This window comes from Marmota flaviventris, chromosome 7 (genome assembly GCF_047511675.1).
Source record: "Marmota flaviventris isolate mMarFla1 chromosome 7, mMarFla1.hap1, whole genome shotgun sequence".
Taxonomy (NCBI): Eukaryota; Metazoa; Chordata; class Mammalia; order Rodentia; family Sciuridae; genus Marmota; species Marmota flaviventris.
Genome location: NC_092504.1, coordinates 20,329,033 through 20,342,990, shown reverse-complemented (window position 1 = coordinate 20,342,990; position 13,958 = coordinate 20,329,033). Strand labels below are relative to the sequence as shown.

At 35.9% G+C, this 13,958-nt stretch overlaps 1 protein-coding gene and 1 non-coding gene across 3 annotated transcripts in view; one reads left to right on the top strand and one right to left on the bottom strand.

The window, feature by feature from the left end:
* Rbpj (recombination signal binding protein for immunoglobulin kappa J region) overlaps positions 1 to 13,958 on the bottom strand; it is a 216,603-nt gene that overhangs the window by 102,679 nt on the left and 99,966 nt on the right. The gene's annotated exons all lie outside the window — the stretch shown is intronic.
* Positions 4,097 to 4,203, top strand: LOC114101024 (U6 spliceosomal RNA). The gene has a single exon (XR_003584204.2). It is a non-coding gene; the product is annotated as a U6 spliceosomal RNA (small nuclear RNA).

The window sequence follows — 13,958 nt, the reverse complement described above, 5'->3', positions numbered from 1 at the left end:
TTTCTGTGTATGTGTATTTGACTATTTCTTTTGATTATATACTTGGCACAGAAAGAGGAAATGTAACAACATTTAATACAATATATCATTGCAAGTTTGATTTGGAAAAGGAGAGTTCAAGAAAGGACAGTATCCTTGGACACATATTCCTTGAAACCTTCATCCAGAAAGGCATTTCAGCCATGATTTAGGACAGGCCATGATCTAATTTGGAACCAAGGCCACCTGAGAGTCCCAGAAAACTCAGAAAGCCATTATAACCACAAATCTAATCATGACACCTCACCTTCACCCTGAAACAGCTCCACTCACAACCTTTCCCCATCTCAATAAATGGCAACTCCTTCCTTCCACTTCAGCCAAGAATCCTGGAGACATTCTTGCTTGTCTCTCACACCTGAAATCCAGTCATGCAGGAAATCATGCTGTTTGCATGTATTAATCCATTTTCTGTTACTATAACAAAATGCCTACTTGGCTGTAGTAAGGACCTAATGGCAAATGTTGTCAAAATGGTAGGAACACATGGGTAACAGAGATCACTTGCATGGGGTGAGAGATAACCAGAGACTGGAAAGGAACTTACTCTTCTTCACTTTTTCTTCTTTTTTAAACCCAGGTGCACTTTACCACTGAGCTATATCTCCAGCCCTTTTTATTTTTTATGTTGAGACAGGGTCTCACTAAGTTTCTGAGGCTGGTCTCAAACTTGCAATCCTTCTGACTCAGCCTCCTGAGTCACTGAGATTACAGAAGCCCACCTCGCCAAGCTGTCTTCATTTTTAACAATTTACTTTTGTTCACTCCATGAGACCAGCATTAGTTCCTTCTGAAGGCAGCACCCTCAACAACCTAAGTACTTCGCCATGGACCATCTCACATCATCACCACAGGGACCAAGATTCTAACACATGAACCTTGAAGGGATACCCTTCATCCATATCCAAACCATAGTACTCCACCTTCAAAACATACCCACTGTCCTAACACCAGTCTAGTCTAATCCATCTCATTTCCCACCTGGTTCACCAGAAGCTTCCTGTTTAGTGCTCCCTTCTTCCATTCTTACCTTCCCTCAGTCTGTTCTCTGGGGGCTGTTCTGAAATAACCTCTAAAACTCTACAAAGGTCTTCCCATCTCACTGTGAAGACCACTGCAACCCGGCCTGCCATCTCACCTCTCTGACCTCACCTCACTTGCTAAGCACCAACCACCCTTCTTCCTTGAGGCTCCTGGGACGCACCAGGCACACTCTCAACCCCAGGTTTTGGTTCTTTTCTCTACCCAGAATGCCATTCACTTAGACACCTTATGGCTCCCTAGTTTGGTCTTAACTCAAATATCACCTTCTCATGAGGTCTTCCCTGACCAACCTTCACTAGAGTGGCTCTCGTTCTCCTCACCCTCTTCTTTCTTTATTTTGCTCATGACATTCATCACAAAGAAACACCATAGCTCATACTCCTGTGTTGTATTCACTGTCTGCCTCCTCCCATTATAATATATCTTTCATGAGGGCAGAGACTTTTGCCTGTCTAGTTCAATGTTCAAGCCTCAGCCTCTGGAACAATGCCTGGTACAAGGTAAGTTTTCAGGAATAGGAGAAATAGGGTGTATCTCACTTTAGGGCATAGTAGAAATGATTCTGAAAACTCACTAGGCCTCCTGGTTCAAAACCAATATTGGGGTCACACCAACAATGACCACCCCAGTATCAGCCTACCCAGGAAGGAAAAAAAGTGTATGGAGCTTTCTAAAGAATAAAAAGAAAGAAACTAGTCTTTACTTCTGAGACCAGTAGATGAGGTTACACTTCCTTTAATAAAGAGTTTACTGTACTCTCCATTTTAGAACCTCAGGAAAGAAAACACTTAGCAGGAGATGAAGAACTAGCTATTTTGATGACTTGCTAGTGGATGTGGAAATGAATGTAATCTTTATGGAAACCACTTTGCCATATTTATCACTACCTATGAATCCTACAAGTCCATGTTTAGAAGTTTAATCCTACAAATGCACTCACACATGTGTGAAATTACCTATGTATTGCATCATTATATCAAGGTAAACAAAAAACAAATACTGGTAACAACCTAAATGTCAATAAGGTATGTCTTGGGCTGAATTCAGAGCCTTGTATATAGCTCAGCAGGTGCTCTGCTGCTGAGTAGTTATTCCATCCAAGAGATGGCTTATTTTTAAAAATCACAATAAATTCATAGAATGGAATAATGTGGGTCCATTCATATTCAGAGACTGCTTATAAGTTACATGAATGGATCATAAAGTTTAAAAAGCATGCAAAATAGTGATAGATACATATATGCATATTTGCTTATATGTGTCTGAAATAGTTCTGGAAGAATACATTAAAAAATAACAGTGACTGCCTCCCCACAAGGGGCTCAACTGTTGGAAAATGTAGGTGAGAAGTTGGATTTTCTCACTTTCTACTTTCTACTTTCTTTTCTCTATTTTCTTGGATTCTTTGAACTCTGTATATGTGTATGTATTGCCCACTCAAAATATAAAACATAAGAAAAGGAGGGGAAAATAGAAAAAAGTGGAATAAATGTGAAATAAGCAAAAAAAAAAAAAAAACAGTCAAAAATTTTCCTTTCTTCTACTCTAGAGGAATTATTTTCTAATGAAAGTTACAGACATGGTCTGTTATCTTAGTGCAATTAAAATGGCAGAACTGAATTCGTGGTCCTTTCAATCGGTATGTTTATTGTATCTACCACTACAGGTCAGGCATCTTCAGTGTTTGACAAAGATAGACACAAAGACCCTAACCCCTGGGGACTCCCTGGTTACCAAAGTGCACAGACCAGTTGCAGAATCACTCTGCTAGAACTGAGGTCTGAATTAATGGCATTGGAATACAATGGAAAAGGCGGCTAACTCTTCTTGCCTGGTAGACCCAGGGAAGCCTTTGCAGAGATGACTCTTGAGCTGACTCTGACTGGAGTGGGAGTTCAACTGACAGTAAGAGGAGGAAACTTGACAAGCACAGGAAACTGCAAGCTCAGGCTCAGAGGTGTGAAAGCACCCCTTACATTCAGAGGAAGCCCAAGTGGGGGATTGGTGCATATGAAGAGGTGCAGGCATCTAAGAAGGACCTGATAGAATTGTGTCCTCAAAAGTTAACGGACATCAAAACCACCTGGGTTCCACTCTCCAAGACTCTAAATGAGTGCTGAAGAAGAGGCATGGGAAATAGGTGTGTCAGGGATTCTGATGGATATTGTTCATGAATTATGCTTTGAGAATCATGTTATAAAACTTGGGTATAACCTAACTCCAGGGGTTTTGTTTGTTTGTTTGTTTTAACCCAGAGAGTAATGGCATATAAGTCCTTTTTTTTTTCAATTAAATAAGTGAAATATTTAAGTAGTAAAAATGATTAATTTGGGAGACCCTGACTGTGTCTTCAGTGGGCAAGAAGCAGTTCATAGCTAGTTAGGGGGTCATTACTATTTTCTGAAACATGTGACACAGTTCAACACTGGCTCTAGGGCCACATTGCCTGGGTTTCCAGATATAAGACCTTAAGCAAGTGATTTATAGGGCAGTTTCCTCACCTGTAAAGTGAAGACAATAATATAAATTTCATAGGGGTGCTGTGGAGATTCAAAATGTTACTACATTTAAAGGACATAGGACGATACTGTAATATAATTGCTACAGTAGGATCTTGCTAAATTGCTTAGGGCTTCCCTAAGTTGCTGAACCTGGCTTTGAACTTGTGATCCTCCTACCTCAGCCTCCCAAGCCACCACAGCCAGCTGTAATTATTCATTATAACTTGCATTTATCTCATCAAAATCCTTAAGAAACGTGTCAAAAGATCCTTTGCACTTCAAAAGTCAAACATATAAAGGCCAAATAGAATGATTTAATTCATGTCTTTGGTACATCCCATACAGAGTGACAATATCTTTATTATTATTTAATTTCCAACAGGCTCACATATCCAAAAAGTATGAGAAACCTGCTATAAATGGCGATGGGAGCCTCTGAGGATATGAACATGATCCGATGGTGCATCTAAGAAAGCCTCACTGATAACTCACGTTAGAAATTAGGAGCCCTGGTGTTCATATCAGCAGCCTATATACTAAAATTGGAATGATACAGAGAAAATTAGCATGTCCCCTGTGCAAGGGTCATACACAAATTCACAAAGCATTCCATACTTTTACAACTTGAAAGAAAGAAAGAAAGATAGATTAGGAGCCCTGTGCTGCACAGACATTTCTAAACTAGTTTCCGTTCATCTTTTTCCCTCCCGTGTGTTCATAACATTATCATTTTCTACTATTTGTTAGCCAAGGTTAGTAAAATACACAGGAGATTGAAAGAATGCCAACAAGGATTCCTTCAGATTGTGCAATTCTACAAGGCAACTAAGCTCTAACTCCAGGATTAAAAGAAATAATGAGAACTGAAAATGAGTCACTGAGTGGGTTTCAGGTGGACTTGAGAAACAAAAATAAATATTCACCCTTTCCTTCCAATTGTGTTTGATTTTTTTTTTTTTTTTTTCAGGATTCTTTGGCCCTGGCAATTTGATGTTTATGCAGGCCGGAGTTAAGCTTTACTTAGCTTGCTAACATGTATTGCATTTCCAGAAGGTAAAACAAGAAAATGAACAGGCCGTTTACCCTAGTGATATGGAATGTGAATGGAATCATATGCACATTTGGTGAGAGGAATGTGTACAAATCTAGTAATTTGTCAGAAGTTTTCATAGCAAATGTAATTGAAAGAAAGTGTTTCCATGTGTGATTGATCTATTTCATTCTTTTTGTAATATGAAAAAATAAAGACAGTTATCACTAGCTACACAAATGACAACACCATGTGAATCATAAAATTCCAGTTCTCTGTTTATAATCAATATTTTTAAATTTTGATTTCCTAAACTTTCCCTACTTATTTCCTAGACTTTTTGTACTTTGTCATGTATTGTATATTGCAGCAGTGTAAAGCCAGTGTTAAATGCCTACCATTAAACAACAACAACTGGGATCTGAGTGAAAAAAACACTGGGACTAGCTCTTTTGCCAAGTCCTTGGGCCTCCACTACTAACTAGCAGGTCAACTTTGAACAATCATTTGCAAATGGGTGATATAATCTCATTGCAGAAGGTCCTTTTGAGAATTAATTGAAATATTACATGAAATACTAAGCACACAATAGGTATTAAGTAAATTGTTATTTCCCTTAGGAAATTCTGCTACCTATCACTTTTCTTATCTGTTGGATAGTCTAATACCACCTGCCTTAGAGCTTTGTTACATGGATAAAATTAGATAACAAAGTGGATAATTAAAAGGAATGAATTGTGTTTGAGTAAGGTACTGGTGTTTAATATATGCCCTGACATATTATCTTTATTTTTAAAAGGTTGATTGTGGTTATATAGCAAATCATTAGAACAGAAAAAATATCCCTGCAGTTCTTCTCTGGCCTCTTAACCTTGTACCTTGATAAAGATAGTCTTAATCACTTTTTCAAAGAAAGCCTGTCCTGTAGGTTTCACTCTTTGCATCTGTATTGTTTGTGTCATAGATGGTGTAATGATAAGTATCAACGTATAGATATGACCTTTGTGGCTAGTACCCTTGTCCAAAATAGACTAAAGACTTGCCACCTCTACTCTGATACATACTAAGATATAAAATAATTTTCATGAAATAAGACTTAACTCTGTCAAAGACAGCTAACTAACCTATAACCCTTTTGAACATCGTAATCAAAGTTGTACAATACCTCTTATAAAAATTGTCATTCTGTCCATTTTTAATTAATTTTAAAATTTTTAATTGTCATGATGTCAACATGTGGAATTTGAAAAAGGAACTCTTGTGAAATTACTGCAAGAAAAAAGCTCTATGGTAATTTCTGATAAGCTATTAATAGATACTAAATATGGACTTACTGATATGAAATAGGTATTCTTGAAAAGTTTCATCTCAATCTAAAAATGATATATTTCATTTGAAATAATGCATTAGATAAACAATTTAAATAAATTCTTATGTTAGGTAATATAACTGGTACTATCCTGGATGTAGTTTTCACTACTTAAGTGATTATTTAACTAAATTCTATCATGATTAGCATCCTGTGGAAATTAAAGTGTTATGAACATTTTGCCAATGGAGAAAACATTTCCCAAATCCATAACTACAAATAGCCTCTCATCTAACTACTTTGAAAAGTTTTGGAAATTTATGCATGCTGCCTTTTTTTTTTTTTCTTCAAACTTTCCAAACACATGGCCCAAATTCTACCCTCAGAATTACTTTTGACTTCAATGAGAGTTATAAACTATCATCTGGGAGAAGTATTTGGCTCCTGCTTTTCAATTCATCTAAATTTCTCCAGAAATGTTCTTCTGAAATGCAAATCTGATTTTCATCAAGCAGTTATACCTACATAGCATCATATTTTCCTTCATCAGCAAACTCTAAGTATTTTATTTTTAACTAGCATAGCTATATCTGTATTTGCATGGTACTTTCCAAGTTTCCAAAATAAGCAACAACTCACAGAATCTAGGCAAAAAAAAAAAAAGAAAAGAAAAAAGAAAAAAAAAAAGATAAAAGAACTGAAAAATAACTTCTAAAAACAGATTATAAAAAGCATTTAGTCTTTATGCAATAGAGGCTTTTCAAGAGATTGCATGCCATGGAATAACTTTCTATTCAAGAAGATGCTGTGATATATAATTTGTGAAGTAACAATAAATATGATTGAGTTTACAGTGTTTCATATCCTCTCATGGATATCAATCATCTCAGTCCATCCTCAGGACAATGCTGAGGATTCCTCCCTATTTTTACAAATGAGCCTCAGAGTACATGATTTATACACGTTCTAGTCCTAGAAGTGAGATTTATGATTGATAGCAAGTTCTTTGTTTTTTGGCTATAGAAATTTGAACCAATAAAGGATATTTTATGTCAAGTACTCAGAGTATCAGATAATTTTAATAAGTTATATACAAAAGTATACATGGTAAGACATGCAGGAAAGATTTATTTTAAATAGCTGTAATATTAAAAAAATTAAAACTATATGACTTGGTAACAGTGAGTGGATGAAGATGATTAGCCCAGCCAAGATGAAAACTAATACCCATTTGGTTTTTAACTTGTCTATTATTAAAAAAAAAAAAAACAATTCACCAAAAAGATTGTAACAGGAGAAGACCATAGACCCAATATACCTCTTTTAGATACAAAAATCCATAACAACAGCCCTATACAAAATCCTAAACAAAAGCCCAATAAACTAGGTATAGAATGGTTCTTCTTCAACCCAATAAAGGGCTTCTATGAGACACCACAGTCAATAGCTTATTTAAAGGTGTGACTAACAGTATATTTAAAGGTGTGACTGGTGCTTTTCCCATTAACTGCTGGAAGAGGCAAGGATGTCTACTGTCACCATTTCTATTCAACATTTTACTAATTGTTCTAACCAGGACAATTAGAGAAGGAAACGAAATAAAAGACATCAGATTGTAAAGGAGAAAGTAAAAACATCTCTTTTGCAGATAACATTAGCTTGTATATAGAAAATTCTACAGGCTTCATTAAAAACAATTGCAACTAATATTCAAATTCAGCAAAGTTGTATGATACAAGATCAAGATACAAAAGTCAATTGAATTCTATTTCTTTGCAATAAATATACTGAAAATTATCTTCTTATTTTTATTTTTTGTATTGAATGTTGAACCCAGGGTCTCATGCATGCTGAGCAAGCACTCTACCACTTAGCTACACTACTAGCCCTTTTAATCTTATTTTGATATAGGGTCTCACTATAAATTGCTCAGGTTGGCCTTGAACTTGTGATATTCCTGTCCCACCTTCCTGAGCATTTGGGGTTACAGGTGTGCACCTTGTGCCTGATGTCAAAATGAAATTTAGAAAACAATTCCATTTTAATAGCATCAAAAAGAATAAAATACTTAGGAACAAATTTTTAAAAGAACTGCAAGATTTATGCTCTGAAAACTACAAAACATTATTGAAAGAATTTTCAGAAAATCTAAATAAATGGACAGACATCCTTTGTGGATCAAAAGACACTTTTATTTAGGTGACAGCCTCCCACAAATTGATTCACAGATTGATTCAGTAAAATTTATATGGAAATTAGAGGAAGCTCAAATAGTCAATCTTAAAAAGAAGACTGACATTTCTTCACTTTGAATTCTCCTCAAAGCTGCATTAATGAAGATTGTGTGGTACTGGATTAAAGATAGACATGTAGATCAATGGAATAGATCTAAGAATCTTTAAAAAGCCCTCATATTTATGGCCATTTGATTTTTGAAAATGGTGCCAAAAGAATTCAGTGGGGAAAGAATAGTGTTTTCAACAAATGGTTCAAGAACAACTGGATAATCATATGCAGAAAAATGAAATTGGGTCCACACTTCACAACATACATAAAAAATACCTTAAAATATAGATCATGCTTAAACTTAAAAACCAAAATTATAACATTCATTATAACATTCATAGAAAAGAGCATAAGGGTATGTCTTCATGATCTTAGATTAGCAATGGGTTCTTATATATGACACAAAAAGCACAAGCAACAGAAGAAAAATAGATAATTTCATCAAAATTAAAAACTCTTGTGCTTCAAAAGACACTATCAGGAAAGTGAAAAAGGGCTAGGTGTAAGCATGTGGCGGCATGTTTACCTACATACACAAGGCCCTGGGTATGATCCCCAGCATCACACACACACACACATACACACACACAAAAAAAAAAAAAAAAAAAAAAAAAAAACCTATGGAAAAGATAACCCACAGAAAGGAATAAAATATTTGCAAAACATATATTTGATAAAGGTCTAGTAGATAGAATATATAAAGGATTCTTAAAACTGAAAATAAAAAGACAAAGAGATCAATTTAAAAATGGGCAAAGGGAGCTGGAGTTGCCACTCAGAAGCAGAGGGCTTACCTGGCAGGTGTGAGGCCCTGGATTCAATCCCCAGGACTGAAAATAAAATTTTTTACTTGGCAAAAGACATTTTTTAAAAGAAGACATTTCTTAAAAATGACGCAGCCATTTTGAAAAACACTCTGTTTATATGACTCAGCAATTTCACTCTTAGGTATATAACCATAAAAACTGAAAACATGTGAAACATATGTCCACCAAATAATGAATGGTTAAATTCAATGTGGTATACCTATAAAATGGAATATTATTAAGCTGTAAAAAGAAATGAAGTACTGATAGACATTACAAAACCTTGACAATATGCTAAATGAAAGAAACAAACCACAAAAAGATACTGTATTCTATCATTCAGTTTATACCTATATTCAGAAAAGGCAAATCTATAGAAATAGTTGATTAGTAGTTATATGGGGCTAATGGGTGTGTGTGTGCAGAGTAACTCTAAAGGGCACAGGTCTTCGTTTGGAGTAATAAATATGTTCTAAATTGTGATGATGGTTGCACAATTCTGTGAATATACTATAAAACACTGAATGTGAACTTTAAATGATTGAATTACGTGGTTTGTGAAGTGTATGTCAATAAAGAACTGATCATGAACTTTAGCATCGTAGATCATAGGCTGATATAAATGTCCAAGTAGGGGCAACTGAATAATAAAATGAACTCCACAGGACACTTTGTTAGTTGATTCACTCTCTAATTTCATGATAAATTTGAGATTATATTTCTGATAAGGATTAGATTCCTTAACATTTTAGGAGTGAAATTATCTCGTTTTAAAATAAAAATAATAGCTGGAATTATTATGCAGCAACTTAATCCAAGTGACTTCAATGGACCTGAGCTCTTTGGATCTTTCTTCACCCTGAATAGGCCTTTTACTCATCACCCCACCTCCAGGCCTGGGAATTAACACAAGGCCTAGCACATGCTAGTCAAGTGCTCTAGCTCTACCACTGAGGTACATCCCCAGCCCTTTTCACTTTATTTTGAGACAGGGTCTGACTAAATTGTCCAAGCTAGCTTCAAACTTGTGATCCTCCTTCCAGAGACCCTGGATTATAAGCATGTGCTGACATACCCTGATCTATTCCCATTTTAAAGGAAGTTATGGTCCAGAGAAAATAAGGAAGGAAGGAATTTCTCTGGAAGTCCAGAAGAATTAAGTAGCTTTCCTAAATTCACACAGCTACAGATTCAGCTACACTGTGTACTGCTCCAGTTTCTCTATAACCTGCTTGATGCTCTCCCTGTTTACCAGTATGAATTAGGGCCCAAAGGCCTCAGGCAGGGGGCACTTGAAGGACAATTAGATAAGTGTGCTAATGTTACTTGAGGACCTAAGAAATGGGACACCACTTCTAGACTACTCCAGAGAGCTGGTGATCCTGGGGTTGGGGATGGGGGAAGGAATGGAGTTGGAAACTGAATTTTTTTTTTTTTAATGTGAAAGAAAGGATGAAAAAATTGAAAGAATGCCTCAAAGTTTATTTTCTTCCAACTCTAATGGTCCATCTATTTAAGACACCCCCCCCCCACCCCTGCCCCCGGAGCTGAAGACAACCTGGAATTCAGAAACTTTTCCTTGTTTTCCTGACTTAGGCTTATCCCAGAACCCATGATTGAGGTATCGCTTTTAGGGCTCCCATCTCCAGTGACCACAATTCCACCAGCAAGTGTTTTCAGATTCCCACCTGCCCCTTCACCTGCACCCTTCCACCCACATGCACGCCTTCAAAATCATCTTTGAGAATTTAGTCCTTTTATAGTTATTTGTCAAAAATAACTTAGGGCTTATATTTTAACTTTTGTTTCATTCCAGTCCTTTTAACCAAAACTCCTCCTAAAAATGTGATGAATTACAGAAACAACTTTATTTTAAAATTTTCTAGTATTTTTAAAATGGGTAATACAAGTACATGGAACAAAATCTGAAATTTATAGAAGGGACTATACATAGACGTGCCAGATTTGCAAATAAAAGTACAGAACACCCAGTTACATTTGAATTTCATACAAATACGCTTCTAGTATTGCCAATCTAGAATAAAATCAACCTAGTTGAGAACAACAAAAAAAAAATTACTTTTATTTGGGAATAGTCAGATTGCAATGCAGAAAGGCACAAATTCTAACTGACTTAAATATATGCTCTGAGGTTTTGCAAAAATGGTGGCTATATTGATAGCTTTAAGCCATGAGAGAGTTATTAATGAAATCATTTGTTGGTCAGGATTTTTGATTAGTGCTGACAAGAGTTAAGCTATCTTCTAAGAAAGAGATTAGGTCTGGTCTCTGTCTCTGGGTAGTTTTGGGGAAAGGGGTCGGTTGTACAGAAGGTTAGCAGAGTTTAACAATGTCTCAAAGGTCAACCAGAGTCTAGTCTGGGTGTGCCTGAAGCTCATTTCAAAAGTTCCACTGCAAACAAGTCAGATCTGATTAAGAGTCCATTTTAAGTGTCCTGAAACAAAGCTTCCCCGTTTGTCCCATGAAGCACTTGACATTTTTATACTAAAACTTATTTATTGCTTATCTGAAATTAAAATGTAATCTTATATTTTTCTGATGACCCTATATGTACAGAAAAATAAGACTCCTCTTGGCCATGATCTCCCCAAGGGACCCGGTTGCCCTCTCCAAATAAAATCCTAAAATCCTATTACTAGTTTTTTGAGTATCATTCCAGGAATATTCTAGAAACAACCTTTTGTTTTGTTTTGTTTTTTTAAACAGCAATCAAAGTTATCTGTCTCAGAACAAAGTAGAATCTGAAAATAAAATGATACCATAGTTCTATCTGGATTTATAAGTGTTAATGGAGGTCAAATAATGCAGGCAATCAGATCTGTCTATAGCAAATTCATATGTTCCTTAACTTCTAAGACCATTCGCAAAAGGAGGATAAAAATATTAATTTTCACCTCATCTGTTGGTAGTGAATAACAAGTAACACATGTAACACTCATTGCAAAATGCCTGGCAGGAGGTAGTCCTTGGATCAGAAGTCCCTTCCTGTTTGGATACTTTAGAGTATTCATTTGTAACTTTCTTAAGAAGTTAATTGTGAAGACCTCTGCCTACAATCACAGGCCTGATAGGCTGAAGCTGTCCTAGTGTAACCTTCTAAATTTGCCACCGGATAGTTACATTGTCTCCTAATACTTTCTACTCTGTCAAATCCTTCTATCATTCAAGAACCTGATGGTTTCATTTACCCTATCCCTCTTTCACTTTTTTTTGTTATGTAGATTTGCTTTACTTTACATTGGTTATTTAAACTCAAATGAATTCAATCACTCTATAAGATATTTATTTAAAATCACATTTCAGTGTCCTCCTTTCATCTTATTGGATTTTTTTCTGACATCCATCAATTCAAAAATAAATACTTGCTAAACATCCACTATCAGCCAGGTATTGTGCTAGGCTCTGGGGAGACAGCTGAACAAGAGGCTGAGGTCACTGCCCTCAGGGGACTTTCATTCAAAAATTCAAGTAAGGAGTCAGATAATAAAAGGGTAACAAATAAGTAAGATGTTTTAATAATGATAAGATCTATGTAAGAGGTTAAACAGGAGAAATAGATGTAGTGAGGGAAGGAAGCTGATTTTATGTAGGTCAACTCTTTAGAAAATTCCCTTTACTGAATAGTAAATTCCATTTTCTTAAGCTGCCCAAATGACTTTGAAGTTGCATTTCTTAAAGGAGGGTTTTCAAACAAGATGAATGGAGTGCCAACAATCTATGCAATTTTAAGTTCACTTGCTAGACTCTAGCACTGTGTTGAAATAAGGGACTTTGAGAACTACAGAGTTGGATATTTCTACCTTTTTTTGTGGGGGAGGGGGCTTATGTGGGAACAGAAATGTGATGGGCATTGAGATTCTGGCTGCCAAATATAAAAGGACAATGACTGATATCAATTACTAACCCCCCACCCCACCCCAACATTCACACCCTAATCTGTAAATTGGTTATTTTTAATTCCTCTTTTATTATTTTTCATCCCTATTTTAAAGGCAAAAAATGAGTCCCAAATGTCAAATGATTTGCCCAAGGATAGCCAGGTCAAAAGCAGACAGAAGTCGGCCTGGGAATGGAGCTCAGGGGTACAGCAGGAGCTAGCACATGTGAGTCCCTGGATTCAATCCTCAGCACCACCCAAAACACAAAAGTAAACACCCCCAGACTGGAAGCCATCTTTCTACCTGAGTCTAGAGCCTTTTTACTTGTATCAGTTAGCCTACAATTTTGTGCCACTTTCACTTCTCCAATAGTCTTACTTCTTCATTAAAAGGTTTACATTAAAAAAAAAAAATAAATAAATACTGCAATCAGAGTTGGGTGTGTTAAGGAAGTTTAGCTAAATGCTTTAGCATTGGTGAAAGTCCAATATGACTTCCACTTCATTTTGCCTGTGAGGTCACGTATCATCAAAGCTAACATTCAGAGATAATTATCGATTGTAATGGTGATTACCGAATAGTTTTAATAGCCTCTTTGCTATCTTTTCTGAGAAGCTGCTCCTCAATTGCCAGGCTAATGCAATTCCTGCTTGTGTATTGTAAACTTGTGCAATTTATATGCAGAAAACCTTTTTCTTTTGTTCCTTCCAGTGATCTGATGCATTTTCATGCTGATTCAAAGCAAAACAGCCTAGAATGCTATATAAGTTCACAAAAATTTCTCAGAATAACATATTAAAACTGAAACTGAAGCACATTATGAAGGTGCTAAAATCTACTCACATTCAATTATTTATGAGCAGCCAAAGAATCAGTAGGACCTGTGCCTGCTGATCTACACTGTGTTAATAATGATATTAAAAGTAAGCATGAAATGCAGGGTGATTCCTCTAGATAGGGCTATTCTTTTAATCAGGTTCTGAAGAACTGATGAATTTATAGACCATTAATTAACTGAGGTATAAAATGAGAAACATATAAGAT